This window comes from Lepidothrix coronata, unplaced genomic scaffold, assembly GCF_001604755.1.
Source record: "Lepidothrix coronata isolate B3197 unplaced genomic scaffold, Lepidothrix_coronata-1.0 Scaffold12, whole genome shotgun sequence".
In the NCBI taxonomy this organism is placed as follows: Eukaryota; Metazoa; Chordata; class Aves; order Passeriformes; family Pipridae; genus Lepidothrix; species Lepidothrix coronata.
The window spans coordinates 7,375,012-7,390,168 of NW_016690192.1; the positions used below are offsets into that span (position 1 = coordinate 7,375,012).

General features: G+C 46.3%; 1 protein-coding gene across 3 annotated transcripts in view; it reads left to right on the top strand.

Annotated features, from left to right (window-relative positions):
• The window catches only part of LRRC7 (leucine rich repeat containing 7), a 208,364-nt gene that overhangs the window by 47,636 nt on the left and 145,571 nt on the right, over nucleotides 1–15,157 (top strand). For 2 of the 3 annotated variants that reach the window (XM_017805636.1, XM_017805639.1), the window contains exons 2-3: nucleotides 6,776–6,864; nucleotides 7,521–7,744. The gene's annotated coding sequence lies outside the window, so the exon portion shown is untranslated. Of the gene's footprint in view, nucleotides 1–4,639; nucleotides 4,784–6,775; nucleotides 6,865–7,520; nucleotides 7,745–15,157 lie in introns of all 3 variants that reach the window. The other variant, XM_017805638.1, reaches the window with a different exon arrangement.

Sequence of the window (15,157 nt, forward strand, 5' to 3'; positions counted from 1 at the left end):
ATATTTAAAAAAAATTTCTTCACTGAAAAAGTGATTAAGCTTGGAAGGGGCTGCCCAGGGATGTGCTGGAGTCACCACCCCGGGGATGTTCAAAAAAACAACTAGATGTGGCACTTTGTGTTATGGTTTAGGGGGAATGGGGGTGTAAAATCAAAGGCTGGACTTGACGATCTTGAAGATCTTTTCCAACCTTCAATGATTCTCTGAAAGTAAACCATCCAAAGTGGGAAAGAAACCTGCAATGTGTTAATTGTTAATGAGCAGTTGGTCTGGAAAGCTCATGTTTTGGAAATGCTGTTTCCTTGTGTTAATCCTGACACAGCTGCTTGAAGGTTATCTGGGAAAGGGGATCAGTGATTTTCCTGAGCTCAGGCTTTGTGGTTCATCATTTCTTTAGAGCATGTTATTGCAATTACCATTTACCTAATGAACTCTTCAAATTTAATTAGCATAATGGGGGCCAATTTTGTGAAGCAACATTCATCCTGCTGTAATAAAAGTTTAGCTGAAATTCTCCCATCCCCTGAAAATGCCTCCTGGGGTTGCTCCCAGCAGGACTAAGGGCTTGTGCTGCATTGTTTTTTTCCTTCCCATCACCAGTGGTTTGCTGGGACAGTAGCCCAGGCCTGGGGATGCTCCAGACAAGCAGTCCAGCCCATCTAAGCCCAGCCTTAAGTATCACATTGTATTGGTGTGGTCACTGGCATTGAAAATATGAATGAGTTTGAAACATAAATATCTATGTGGAGAGAGGCCTGTTCTGGTGACACAGTGGTTGTCTGAGGGCACGTGTCCATCCCTGTTTGACAGTCACGGAGAGGGGATGGGTTCTGGTGCTGCTCTGAGTCGGTCTATGCTGGAGTCAAGCATGAAATGCAAAACTCTTACCTCCATCCATGTCCTGACCACAGGATTCCTCTTCCATTCAGCCACCTGGAGAATTTACAGTAATTTGAGTTTTGAGTCCTTTCCTCCCCAAAGGGTGATATGATATCACAGAATCATTGAGGTTGGAAAAGATCTCCAAGATGATCAAGTCCAACCTTCAACCAAACACCCCCATACCCACTAAACCATATCACAAGGTGCCACGCCCAGCTGTTTTTTGAACACTTCCAGGAGTGGTGACTCCACCACATCCTTGCGCAGCCCCTTCCAGTGCTTAACCACACTCTCAGTGAAGAAATTTTTCCTAATATCCAACAAATATCTGCTCATAAAAATATGTCTTGGAGGTTCTGGCCAACATACAGACAGAGAAATTAAATGCATGACAAACATCCTTTACATCTGGTGTATAAGAGCTGACAAGTATTTCCAGCTGGATTTGACACAAAAGATGTAAAAGCTGCTGGATGAGGGGTTGCTCAGCAGGATCAGTGACAGCAACAAATCAGGTTTTCATGGAATCCCAGAATCCCAGACTAGTTTGGGTTGGGAGGGACTTCAAATCTCATTCCGCCCTCTGCTATGGGCAGGGACACCTTCCACTAGACCAGGTTGCTGGGCTTTTCCAGCAGGAGATTGGGATGCAGAGGCTGCCTCATTGCAGTCCTGCCCTGCTCCTCAGAGCAGCTCTGGAGGACCCAAAATGGATTTACCAACTCTTTTTTTTCCCCAGAAGTCTCCCACAGCTGGAGGACAGTTTTGCTGGAGCAGGTGCCCAAGCACAACCACTTTCTGTGATCCTGCTTTAATAAGAAAAGCTGTTCTGCAGCCAGAGCCTCACGTCAAAGCACCACAATTCTGAATATTTTTCTTAAATGATTTTGACTTTTTTAATTCACTAATACAATACAAAGCAGGGGAACATATGTTGCAGCAAGACAAGCTGTGTTCCCGAGGGCCCCCGTCGGGGCTCGTTCCACGTGCGTTCTTCACAGTGCAGAAGCCTCTTTCTCCTTTGAATAATTCCTTGGAATTTGCTTCAGCTGTCACAAAGATGACACTGTTTGCTGAAAGAATCATTGATTTAAAAGAAATGTTGAGGGCCTGGCTTTGGCATCTCAGGGGAAATGTGTGAGATGATGCAGAGTCAGATCATACTCATTTACACCCAGGGAACAGTGATGCTTAATGGATGTGGGCCAGGGCTGTTTGTCCTCTCTCTTCCTAACTAGAGGGATGGCTGGAGTCTGTTTTAAAATTGGAATTAAATTTAAAAATTAGGCTTTAGTAGTCATAGCTTTCACATCTGCTGTTATTCAAGAAGTCAATCCTGAGCTGTTTTACTTCTTCTCATCCTCTTTGCACAAGTGGCAAATTTATGTGAAACAAAGCAGAAAATGTGAGATTTCAGATTGGTTAATCCAGCATGAGGAGGGTAGTGGGTCCACGGGTGACACCTTCACAGCTGTTCCAGGAATTGGGAATGCATCAGCACCTTCCTTTCTTTCTAAGTCCTGCAGGATTCAGACATGCCCTGGAGGAATGTCATTGTCCTTGTCTTGAGGTGCTTCAGCCACTGGTTTGTTAAAATGAGTTTTCTGTGGCCTCTCTGCATGGAATTAAAACAGAACAAGCCCTTTGTGCTGTTGGGTATAAACCAGAAGCTTGTAGCTTCCAAAATTGTTAGTAAAACTTAATATTCCAGGAATGTGGAAGATCTGTGGATGGAAATCAATATTTCATGATCTTCCCTCAGGGTACACGTGCAGTGATGCTGTTCAGGGCAGGAGCCTGGTCCTGCTCCTGCCTCCTTCCCTCTGCTGTGTTCCCACCCTAGCATCAGGGCTCCCTCAGTGGATTTTGAGGAAAGCCTTCCCTCCCCCTTCTCTCTGTTCATCTTTCCTTAGATAATTTGGACATAAGAGAAATGAAACCCGCTTAAAAATAAAATATGGTGACAAGTGTGGCCAGAGCAGAGCGTGGAAAAAGAGATTGTCTCCACTCTACACTAAATTAAATTCCTGGTGGAAGTGATTAGCAATACTGCTAACCATTTACTGAATTTCAATATACCAGGAGGCTCCAGAAGTATTTCCTGAATAAATTAATGCCCAAGGGCTCATTCTCCTGTCTGTGAAAGGGTTTCACTCTGTCCCTCCCATGCTGTGCTATCCCTGTCTCACTGCCAGGCTCCTGTGGGACTCTGTCCCTTCTCCTTGGTGACCATAGGGTGTTTTTCCAGGGAGAACAGCTCCTTTGTGCCAGCATGTGTGGTTTTCCCAAATTCTTCAGCATCCTGGGATGCTGCAACTCTGTGTGGATTGAGGGGAAACATCCAGATCTCCTTGGAGTTGCATATCTTGGTCTATGTGGTCCCAGCACAGAAGCTGCTACTGCTCATCTTCATGGGGTTGATACATATGTGTGGAAATAAAAGTGAAACAGAAGAGCTGAAGTGTTAAAACTGAAATTAGTGAGATGCTGACACCAGCTGCAGCCCACAGGTATCAGCCTTTTTTAGCCCAGAGATGCTAGAAGCTGCAATCTCTGTATTTAAACACACAGGAAGAACATTTAAGGCTTTTTTTCAGCGTAGGTAACATTTCATTCCACCCTCTTCATCTCTCTGTTTTGACTGATATGAATCTATTTGTGTTTACTGATATAGGTTGCTTTTGGGCCAGCTCAGGTCTCTCAACAGAGCTGCCTGAGGTCGTGCCTGTGCTTGGGAGAATCCCACCTCCAGCCCCTGCCAGCACTTCAGTTTCTGTGGAAACAGCATGTCTTCAAGGCTTCCTCTTCAGTATGCAAAAAAAGTTATTAATAACAGTGGAATTTCTTCCATGTAAGTCTTCATTTGAGGTTTGGAGTTAAACTGGCCACATGTTTTGTTTGCCCTGAATCCAAGCTGGTGTCAGTTTTGGATGAAGTTGGTGATGAGGAGCTGGGATCCAGGAACAGCTCCCGGGCCCTACAACCGGGCCATGGGGATCTACCCTTGCTCTGATTCCTGATATTAGGAATGGCATCAGTGGATCACCTGGCCTATGCAGGTCTGCTGCTCTTCATGGGGATACTTGTGGGGTTTTGGGCTTCTACTTTGTGTACTGCCTGCAGAGGCCAGTGCTGCCTGTGCCAACCTTGGGATCCTGCTCTCCCTGGTCCCAGGTTTGAACCAATATTACAGAAAAGCAATAAAAGTAGTTCATCCATCCCAATACCCCTTTACTGTGCTGGCTGAATACAGCCAGAAAAGCTGCATTTTATTCTGTGATCTGATTTTTCTGTGATTTATGGGCAACTTTGCTTTGCCGAGCATGTGTGGAGGGGGAGTTCTTTGCAGCCCCTAGGGTGCATTTGCTGTTCAGGTCACTTCACTGCTCTCATTTTAAGGAGAAAATTCATCTCTGGAGTGAGGAATTCCTGCAGGCAGGGGCCAGCTGGAAAGGACATCCATGGGAATACACCTGACGACGTGTTTGAGCTGGGCTGGAGCATCTCCCAGCTCTGCACAGCCACTCTAGCAGGGTGAAGATATTTATTGGTCCTTGAGGACAAACTCTGAGAAGCTTCACTGCTCAAGCAGGTTGATGCTGACGGTGTGTTTGGGCATGGGGAGGAGGAGGATGGAGCTGCCCCTGTGAGCATAACCAGGAGCTACCACTGCCCAGCTGGGAAATGGGCTGAATTAAGTTATGGAGGAAGGGAGGGAGGTTTTTTTTTCCTGAGCAGGTTTTCTTTTTCCTTTAAGGTTCCCTTAGTGTTTCCCTGCAGCAGTGATGCAGAAGGTGCCTGCCCCATCCCCCCCGCCCCCAGATCTGCTCCTTTACTCTTGATCTCAGGACTGCAAAACACCCAAGAGATTAAGTGACCTCAAATACACCCTGTACATCAGGTGGATTCAGGCTGGACCTGAGTTCTTGTCCATGGGATGCTCAGCTTCCAGCAAGAATTCCAGATTTTAGAGATGATGCTGGTTTTTGCATCCACAGCAGGATGAGGTTTTCCATCAATTTTTTCAGTTTAGGTCATCACTGAATTTGGAGGTATCTCAGTGTAATTTTTATGAATAAAGTAATTTTTAGGATGACTCTATAATGGCTTAAACTTGTATGGATTAATCCAATGGATTTCAAGTGAAACCCACATAATTTAGTTTCTGCTTAATGAAGTTAAAAAGTCTTATTGCAAATTAGTAACAAATCTATTTATTCTGCTTTGGAGGTTGCTAGAAAGAAGCAGCTGCAGTGGAAGGGGAAAGCAGGGCAGATTTTAGGTTATCAAGCAGAACTCCCAGGGTATCTGGGGCAGCCAGTGGGGAGCTGTGAACTCCAGCCCCAGCAGGATCCATGTGGGAGCAAAGAATGGACAAAAAGCATTTCAGTGGTGTTTTGTGCTGGGAACCACCAGCTCCAACAGCACTGGGACTTCTCTGTCCTGGCATAAAGCAAAAGAAACCCACCCTGAGGGATGTTTATAAATACAGATATAATTATTGTACATTATGTATGCAAGAAATACATGGAAATGGAGCGAGTCTGTGCCTTATCCACCAGCCCAGGGAGTTGGAAAACCCGTGTACATCAATAAATGAGTCGAGTGTTAGCTCTGATACTCCAAATATATCCCCTAACATCAAATGCTCCTTTAAACCCTCCTTGACAGCACAGCCACAGGTGCTTCTGGTGCTCCCGGTGTTCCTGTGCACTTTGGGCTCCCTTTTGGCCCCAGGGACCCGTCACACATGGCCCTGGGGACCCATCCTGTGCACTCTTTCACCCTGAATGTTCAGGATTTCTCTCAGGATGAAGGGCTGAGGAGGAGCCATGGGTGGGGTGGGTGCCCAGGAGGACTATTCCCAGCTCCATCCCAACAGGGAGTATCTGTGGAGCCTTGATGGCTTAACTGGAAAAGCCTCTGTGGCACAGTGAGAAAAACAGCCCAGACACCCCAAAAAATGCAGTGCACGGGTTTGTCTGTGCTGCTGACGCAAGGTCAGACAAGGCTGGGAATATTCTCCACCTTGCTCCGGGCATCCCACACCAGGACACTGCCTCCCACAGCAAAGGTGATCCGTTTTGAAGTGAAAATAACTTAAATTCTATTGTCCCAGCCTTACAGCTTGAAAAATCTACTTTAAAATGCAATAGGTGTATTCTTGTCTTTTTTCTTTTTAAGAAAAATATTGTTTGATAGCTCAAAGTTCATGTATTCTACTGTTAAAAAATCTGTTTAAAATAAGGAGTAGACCTGGCTGCTGCACAGCAGTGGCCTTTAGAAGGTGCCAAATTTGCTGAGGAGAGAAAGACAGCATTATTTACCCCCTGAAATTATATACTGGCTTTTTGGGACACTCATATATCCAGATTACAGGAGAGAGGCTGAAGTCTGTCTATATAAATGTCATCCAAAGGCTGCTTAATGGAATTAGCAGGAGTAAGGCAGTGGAACTCCACTGAAGTCAATTGAGTTGCTCCCATTTAATTGGGGAATTTGTCATCAAACTCTTAATTTGCTTGATGAGGGATGGAAAGATGCCATATATTCTGTATGCTAAAACAGTTCCCATGTTGGTCTTTCATCCTTAATAAAACTCAAACAAGGAATTGTGTGCAGCCTGAAAATAGCAAAAATAGTTAATAAGTATTATTAATTAGAAGCTATTATTAAGAAGATAGTTAATAATTATTAATTGGTGATGAAGTTTGGTTCTGATGGAGGCTGGAGAACTCAGGGAAACCAGGGGTCATTCATTCCTTCTGCTTGCTTGGGTTTCTTCCTTTGTTTATTTGGATTTTTACTTTTACTCTTGTAAACAACAGTATTGTGAACAAACTGGAGAGCCAATTTAGTGCCTTAATGCTGAGGTTGCTCTTTCTTATTGCAGATTCAGTTCTGAAGAATGGAGGGATCAGCAACATGGATGTCAAGCTGAGGTGGTGGAGGGGCCATATGAACACCTGTGGAAAGCAGCAGGTGTGAGAGACTTTCTGATGTCTCATGTAAAAAACACCTTTTACTGGTACAGCCAGGGAAGAAAATGGAGTTTGAGACAGAGGGGCCAAGGGATAACACAGCTGGAGGATCTGAGGAGCTTTCCCCGTCACAACATCGGTTGTGGGAGAACAATGATGACCTGTGATGAGCCCTGTGACCTCCATGAACCTCACACTGCTGAGACCACCCAGACACTCCCAGTGAAGAGGCTCTTTGGGACAGAAAAAATCAGGGCAAAAAAATGGAGACATAATTAAAAATTAGGAGCTGGTCTTCAGAAAAGAAGATTAAGGTATTAGACTGAGGCAAAAGCTGCAGAGGCTACATGACAGTACTTAATTTTCCTCCCCAGGACAGACTGAATACCTGAGTTCTGGCCATTTGGTGATAGTTTGGAGGTTGCTGTGTGGGTACAAAGCGTTGCCCACTTCCCCCTGCTCAGCTTGCTACCGTCATTCCTCAGTAATGACATTCCATCAGCTAGGACAGAATAAATGTGTGCTTTTTTTTTTTAGCATCAATATTCCCATGGGGTTAAATTGGCAGTTCCCTTATTCTGTAGCATGAACGTGGATGCCTGCCTTGTCACCTTTCCCCTTGGCTGCCTAATAAGAGACTTATTGATCATTCTTTAGAAAAATGGAGTGAAGGAACATTGTCTTTCTATGGAAAGCTGGAATTTGACTGGGTGGGTTGTGAGAAGAAGACTCTGCTTAGCAAATATATGTGAGGCATCCAATGGATGGGCTGAGCCTGGAAGCCACAGTGCTTCTCCAGGCTGGATGCTGAAGGTCTCCATCCAGGAGGGACTTGAGCAGCCTCTCACCTCCCAAAAATCTCGACTGCTGAGCAGCTGCTGGTGAGTCATTGCTCTTAGTAGATCCCTGCAGTAGTTTTTGAGTGGTTTGAATTCTTTATAGTAAGAAACAACAACAGAAATTCAGAATTCTGGTTTGTGGAGTTGTTTCTCAACGGGTTTTGAGTACCAGAGTGGCTTTGCAGGGCAGCACTGGAGGACCATGTTTGTCCCAGGTAGCTGCTGCACACATTTGTTGTTTCATCAGTGAAGAAGGCATTTATTTTGAGCTGCCAGCCATGGAAACTCCTCTTACTTCCTGGAAGAGGCTGGTGTGACTCATGCACCGTGACAGGTGCTGCCTCATTCCTGCCTTTCCATCTCCCCACCCCCAGCTCTGCTGGGGCTCTGCTGGCTGGGTAGCTGGGGACAGCACATGGAGCCCCTTGGAAAGGTGTGAACCACAACAGCTTTCCAGCAGCCCCAAAACCAGTGTCAAGCACCGTGTCCTCACACCTTGCACCAGGCAGTGATGTGGCTGAATGTTGGTTGATGATTGGACTTGATGATCTTAAAGGTATTTTCCAACCTTAACGATTCTGTGATTCCCTGATTCTGTGTGTTCAGTGCAAAGCTATCACTTGTGCATTGTTTTTTCACCTGCACTATAAGATACCAAGGCTGCACAGTCAGGTGTGATGACATCAGCAAGGGGAGCTGGATGGTTCTTGGGAGAACTCCTGGTGACCACAACACTTCTGGAAGTGCCAGCAACTTATTTGCTGCTTCTGCTCAGCAGGCCAAGAGCAGAAAGTGGCAAGGAACTTGTACTGCTTTATCTTCTTTCTTTGTGTTCCTACTACTGAGATAAAAACTGGCACTCTGAACATCTTCTGTTGTGTTTAGATACTGTTAGGTGGAATTGAGTCCTCTGCTAATGGGTTGTGTTCTAAATTGTCTTAGAGGTTACTCACCACAAACCAGTTCTAATAAGCAAACTGTGGCTTTGTTTGGTTTCGTTTGTTTATGGAATTGGGAAGAGAGTATGATTTAGGCATCAGATGAGGAGCAGCTGAGGAAGCTGGGTGGGCTCAGTCTGGAGAAAATGAGGCTCAGGGGGGGCCTTCTCCCTCTCTTCAACTCCCTGACAGGAGGGTGGAGCCAGGTGGGAGTCAGGCTCTGCTCCAAGGGAACAAGGGATAGGATGAAAGGAAACAGCCTCAAGTTGTGCCAGGGGAGGTACAGGTTGAATATTGGGAAAATTTCTTCTTGGAAAGGGCCATCCAGCCCTGGCACAGCTGCCCAGGGCAGTGTTGGAGTCCCCATCCCTGGAAGGATTTCAAAGGCATGTGGATGTGGCACTTGGGGACATGTATCAGTGGTAGCATTGGCAGTGCTGGGGAATGGTTGGAATCAATCTTTGAGCTGTTTCCCTCCAATTTTGGATGGTTTCTGAAAGCAGAGATCTGTGATTTGGTGACCAACAGTACTAAAGGGCAATAACAACTTTGGTTTGCAGCATCTGCCATTTCTCACTTGTTGAAACCTCTGCTTTTCACCAAATTATCTACAGAGGTTTCCAGGCAGATTTTCAGCCAGTGTGAATTGCTGCAACTTCTCTGAAGTCTGCGGAGGTTTATGATCCTGTGTCAGCTAATAATTTGGCCCCAACTTGTCAAAAAAAAGTCAAGGCTTATGTCCATGATGGGGGAAAGTTATTAGTGAGTGAAAATTGCTTCCTTTGCTTTTTCTGCTTCTCCTCGTGACAGTAAATAACAGGAGAACACTTGCAGAGCTGTGAGAGCAGGAGCTGATAAAAGCAGAAAATAAGCAGCCAAAAATACAGCTGCGAGAAGGGAGAACCGGGGGGATCAATATTTGACCTCCCACTGTCAGGGCACACGGCCCTGTGTTCTGAGGCCCGAGGGGCTCAGAGGTGGGACTGACTCCTCGGGAAAGAGTGTGATGGAAAAAGTCTAATGCTAAGGGAAGCACATCACCAGTGAATCCCCAAGATTTAGAGTTCTCCAGCCTTCTCTATGTCCAGGGGCATGTGTGTATGTTTCCAGGCATCTCCCCAGCCAAGGTCTGGGTGTGTCTGTGCAGGATTATAGTCTCAAAGTGTGTAGGAGAGGCTGAGTCTGCACTGGGGCACTGGGGCCAGAGATTTAACCCTGGCAGTTCTGTCTGAATGTGAGAAAAAACTTCTTTACTGTGAGGGTGGCAGAGCATTGGAACAGGCTGTAGAGAGAGGGTGTGGAGAATCTTTCTCTAAGACATTCAAAACCCACTTGGACATGATCCTGTGCAACCTGCTCTGGGTGACCCTGCTTGAGCAGGGCGTTGGACTGGATGATCTCTCTCAACCTCTTAAACTGGCTGGAGGCAGGTTTAGATTAGATACTGGAAAGGAATTGTTCCCTGTGAGGGTGGGGAGGCCCTGGCACAGGTTGCCCAGAGAAGCTGTGGCTGCCCCATCCCTGGAAGTGTCCAAAGCCAGGTTGGACAGGGCTTGGAACAACCTGGGATAGTGGAAGGTGTCCTGCCCATGGCAGGGAGTGGAATGAGACGAGCTTTAAGGTCCATTTCAACCTAAACCATTCCATGATTCTATACCTAAAGCTGTGATTCTACTGGAAACCAAGAAAAACCCCTCCAGGTAGGTCTGATATAGTCAAAATGGATTGTTCCCAGGAAGCATCAGGACAAAGAGCAGTGGTGTGGAGGGTGCCCTGACACCATGCCACCGTCCCACCAGGCTCCAGATTTGGCTCCAGGGACCAATCCAAGTGCTGTTCTTCACAATTCCTGAGCTGAGGGGGAGCCAGAGTCAGCTCTCTCTGAAGGAGAGGAAAGGCTCTGTCTGACGTCAGTGAGAATTAAATTGAATCCCTGGAAAGGCTCCAGCATGAAAGGGAGGGAATGTTTCACAACCAATAATCTACGCGTGAAATGTGGTTTCTTCTCCTACTCGAGGCTTGCCTGTGAGATGGGAGAGATGACTTCAGCTGTGTTGTTGTTTTTGTTCAATTAAGCTGAGTGAGGCTTTGCAGCTCAGGTTTATTTTATGGAGTTTATGTATCTGATAGTTAATTCCCAGAGAGCCTCTCCTGCTTTGGTGAGGGATGAATTAGCTCAACTGTGCCACGCTGCTGATCTTTGTGCTCTGATTGAATGAGCGTAATACTGGCAGGGCTTGACCCAAATCTCTTCTTCATCTCTTGCTTTGGGATTAAGCCCATGATGGAGAAGAGGCTTGAAGAAATTCTTGTTATAGATGCTTAAGTCGCTCAAGAAAAGGATGAGACAAAAACAACTGGGAGGTTTCAGTAAACACTGAGCTTTTTTTGCATCACTTCAGAGTAATGTGAAGCATTTGAAGTTTCTTTGGGATGAGGGTGCTGTGACAGGTCCTGTAAAAATAGAGAAAGGGTCTTCCAGGGGTCTGGGGGGTAGAGAATGTCCAGCCCTTCCTTAACTTAAGCATCCTCTCATAAAAGAAAGAAAAACAACCAACAAGAACCTCCAGAATTTAAAGCCAGCCTTGCACCTATGCTACAGTCTCATTAATTTGGGTAGGTAATAAGCAAAGGGTCTAATTCTGTTGAGGCAGCTCAGCATCCTCAAACCAGGGCATGTGACACCCCCAAGGAACGATGAGTTGGTTTAAGCAGGCCACAAATAATTAGAGTTGGGAGACTTGAAATGACTTTAAAGAAATTATAATTATTCTTTATAAATTTTAGTAAATGTTTTCTTTTTTAAAAAAGAGAGAAAACTCACTTGTAGTGATAAAAAATTGCTTGTTTAGGGAGCAGCCTTATTGCAAAAGGGCAGGGGAAAAGGAGGGAGCTTGGACTACTCGTGGTGACTCTCACCCTGAACAGGGGCACCTACTGCTCCAACCAGGGCCATTGCAGTTGGTTTCATCTTCCCATCCTCAAAGTTTGGAGTTGTTGCTAGTTTTAAATGATGAGTTTAAATGTTAAGTGATGAATTTAACTCCAAAGTACTTTTTCTAAGCAGGTCCACTAAATTAAGAACTAAAACTGCCTATTTCCCATTAATGAATGGATGGAGAACAGTGCTTCAGTGATAGGAGTCACTGTTACAGAAATCTAAAGGTAGATGCAGCTCCCTGTCTACTCCAGTTGTTTAGGAACAGTTCTTGGCAACTTTAGAGCAAAGTTACTCCAGTGGAGAGGAAACAAAGAGCTCAACCCTTCACATAAACCAGGTTTGTGAAGTGAACCCTGAAAAAGTGAATTTCAGTCCTTTTTTAGCCTTAACAAAGTTCACTGTGAAAAAACAGTGAAAGTCAACAAAGCAGAAACACAGTGGAGATTTCATGGGTTTTTAAAGGTGGGAGAGGTTTCTGGGAGCTTTTCCTTCTTTTCCTTGTTCTGGGAGCTTTTACCAGCCCATCCCAGTACTGGTAACTGGGGCCTTACTGCCTGACCCCAGCAAAGGCTGGCTGGAAGTAGCAGTCTCGGGGTGCAGGGCATGGTGGAACAGGGAGGATCTCTCCTGCCTTTCCAAATGCAGCATTCAGTGCTTAAAACAGGATTACTTGATTTTTGTTTCGTGTTTTAATCCTGAAGTGCATGATTTACCCTTAAAGGCATCCGAGTTCTCCCACCCTTGTGTTGATGCATCCTGCCCATGTTCAGCCATCCACCAGCACTTCTGACTGGGGAGACCATAAATCCCAGTGCTGAGTGAAAAGGGATCCAAGACCTGAGCTCTTGGAGGAGCTCCTTTAGTGATCCCTCTGCCGCCACCACGGCAGCCCTGGGTGAGCAGTGGTGACTGTGGGGCTTGGTTACATGTCGTGGTCTGTCCATTCTCTGCTCCAGCCTTGGGCCTTTCCAGGCACTTCAGGGACTGAGTGTTCATACACCTTTATTTTTAGTGTGGAAGCTGATGTGATATCTCACGATGGGGCTGTTTATGCTGAGAGCTACAGATGGGGCAGCGATCACTGGTGTTTCAGGAGGGACTTCTCAATCCTGCCCCTGCAAATTGCCTCCTTATGCTTAGCTCTGACTCTTCGAAGTACTTTCTCTTTCCCTTTTGTCAGGGAAATAAGTGTAATCACCAAGGTGCTATTCTAAACTGTGCTGCTCCTTTTACGTAACCTCTTGCATCAATTAACATTCATCCAGCAGGCAAAGGTGTGGTGGGGAGAATAATAGAGTTTTTATAATCAGTCCTCTGGGAAAAAGATATCATAATTCCGGCATGTGAATGCTGTTTTATCCATTGAAAAATATTCCCTTGTTCCCTCATCAAGAGCAGAGTGAAAAGAGAAGAAGCATGGTCAGATTACAGTTGTTTCTAATTCAAATGCAAAGACTCTTCACAGCGCTGAGGGTTTTGAACAGAAAGTGGCTTCACCAGCCAGAGGACCTTCTTGTCTCCAGGGAATTTATCCCTTAGGTTTGGAATAGCTGGTGTTTCAGTGGCAGATTTAAAAACTCTCCACTGACAACATCTGTGGGTCCCTGAGAAGTGATTCCCAGAAAAAAGAGAGTTTCATTAGGACATGCACATTTTTATGCTGAGTTACCAGTTTTGGTCCGTCCTGAAATGAATAAGGAGTCGATGTTTGGGACACTGCTTATAATTAAACACCACTAAAAATTCTGCTGGAGTGGGAATGGACAGGAATAGGCATCTGGACAGGAATAAACAGCACTGTACCAACCCACTGCTGATGCTCTCCATCTGACACAGGACTTGTCCTGTAAATGCCTCACATCTCAGGAAAAGGCAATTTGGAGGAGATGTTGTGCAGCCTGGAAAGGACCAGACCTGCTGGGACCCTCCCTGCAGTCTCTGAGTCCTGGTGGATCACTGTGCAAGAAATAACAGGAGGTGGAGGAAAAGCCTCCAGTAGAAGGAGGCAGGAGCAGGAATAGGAGGGAAAATCCTGGTAGGTGCTGAAGTAGTGGGTCTCCAGGGTCAGCAGGGAGCCAAGGGTAGCTGTGTAAGGACACTGGTGGAATCCACACTGGATGGAGCTGTCACATCCAGTTGGATGTGAGACCTGGGGGCACCTGGTCCTGGGGCTCCTGGGGCTGGAACAGAAACAACCTGAAGGACAAAGTGGTTCCCACTGTTATTTTTTCGATCTGGGTTTTTGTCTGCAAATTCAAAGTAAAAAAGGGAAAGATTCCTATCAGAAAGTGTTCCCTGGTAGTATTTAAAATGCTAATGTTTGTTGAAGGTTCAATATTTCACAGAAATTAAAGAAAATACATCTTGTTCCTGAAGTGCTCTGTAGCATCCTAAGGTGGGAAGCGGGGAAAAATATTGCCTAGTAAGTGATAATATATCAAGGTTTCTCTGCTCATTATCAGCATAAGAGACATAATATACATAAAATGTAGGTCAGAGCATCCCATTTAACATCATATTTATCCTTGGTGTGAGAGGCAACTGCAAAACAACACATGCTCTGATAAATTCCAATGGCAAAAAGTCCCCTATCTTTGAGATAAGCAAATGTGCTTCCTTTCTGCATGGATGCTTTTTGTTACTTGTCAGCTCCTCCTGCTCCCTGCCTGACTCCTGCAGCTGCAGGGAGGGTGTGGGGGGGAAATGTCCCATTTGAAGAGTTTGGCCATTGGAGAGTGGAGGAGCTGAGGGAACCAAGGGGCATCTCTGGTGGCATGTGGGCAGGAGGAAGTGTCAGCCTTGGTGAGAGCAGAGCAGGCAGGAGGAAGAGGGACAGAAGACAGGAGTGTCCTCCCTGTGCTGGTGTGTGGGACAGAGCAGAGTGATCACAGAGTCATCATGGGATCACAGAACAACTTGAGTTGGGAGGGACATTAAAGCTTATCCACTTCCACTCCCTGCCATGGGCAGGGACACCTTCCACTATCCCAGGTTGTTCCAGGCCCCATCCAACCTGGCCTTGGACACTTCCAGAGATGGGGCAGCCACAGCTTCTCTGAGCAACTTGTGCCAGGGCCTCACCACTCTCACAGCCAAGAATTCCTTTCCAATATCCCATCTGACCCTGCCCTCTGGCAGTGGGAAGCCAATCCCCTTGTTCTGTCCCTGCAGACCCTTGTCCCAAGTCCCTGTCCAACTCTCTTGGAGCCCCTTTAGGCACTGGAAGGACTCTAAGCTCTCCCTGGAGCCTTCTCTTCTTCAGGTGAACACCCCCAGCTCTCCCAGCCTGTTTCCAGAGCAGAGGGGCTCCAGCCCTGGAAGCATCTCCGTGGCCTCCTCTGGACTCACTCCAGCAGCTCCATGTCCTTCTGGTGTTGTTCCCCAGAGTCTGAGGCAGCACTGCAGGTGGGGTGTCACCTGAGTGGGGCAGAGGGGCAGAATTCCCCCTCACCTGCTGTGGAGTCAGCCCAGAACACGGGGGGTTCTGGGGTGGGTCACGTCCAGCCTCTAACCCACCAACACCCCAAGTCCTTCTCCGGAGGGCTGTTCCCCATCCATTTCCTGCCCAGCCTGTGT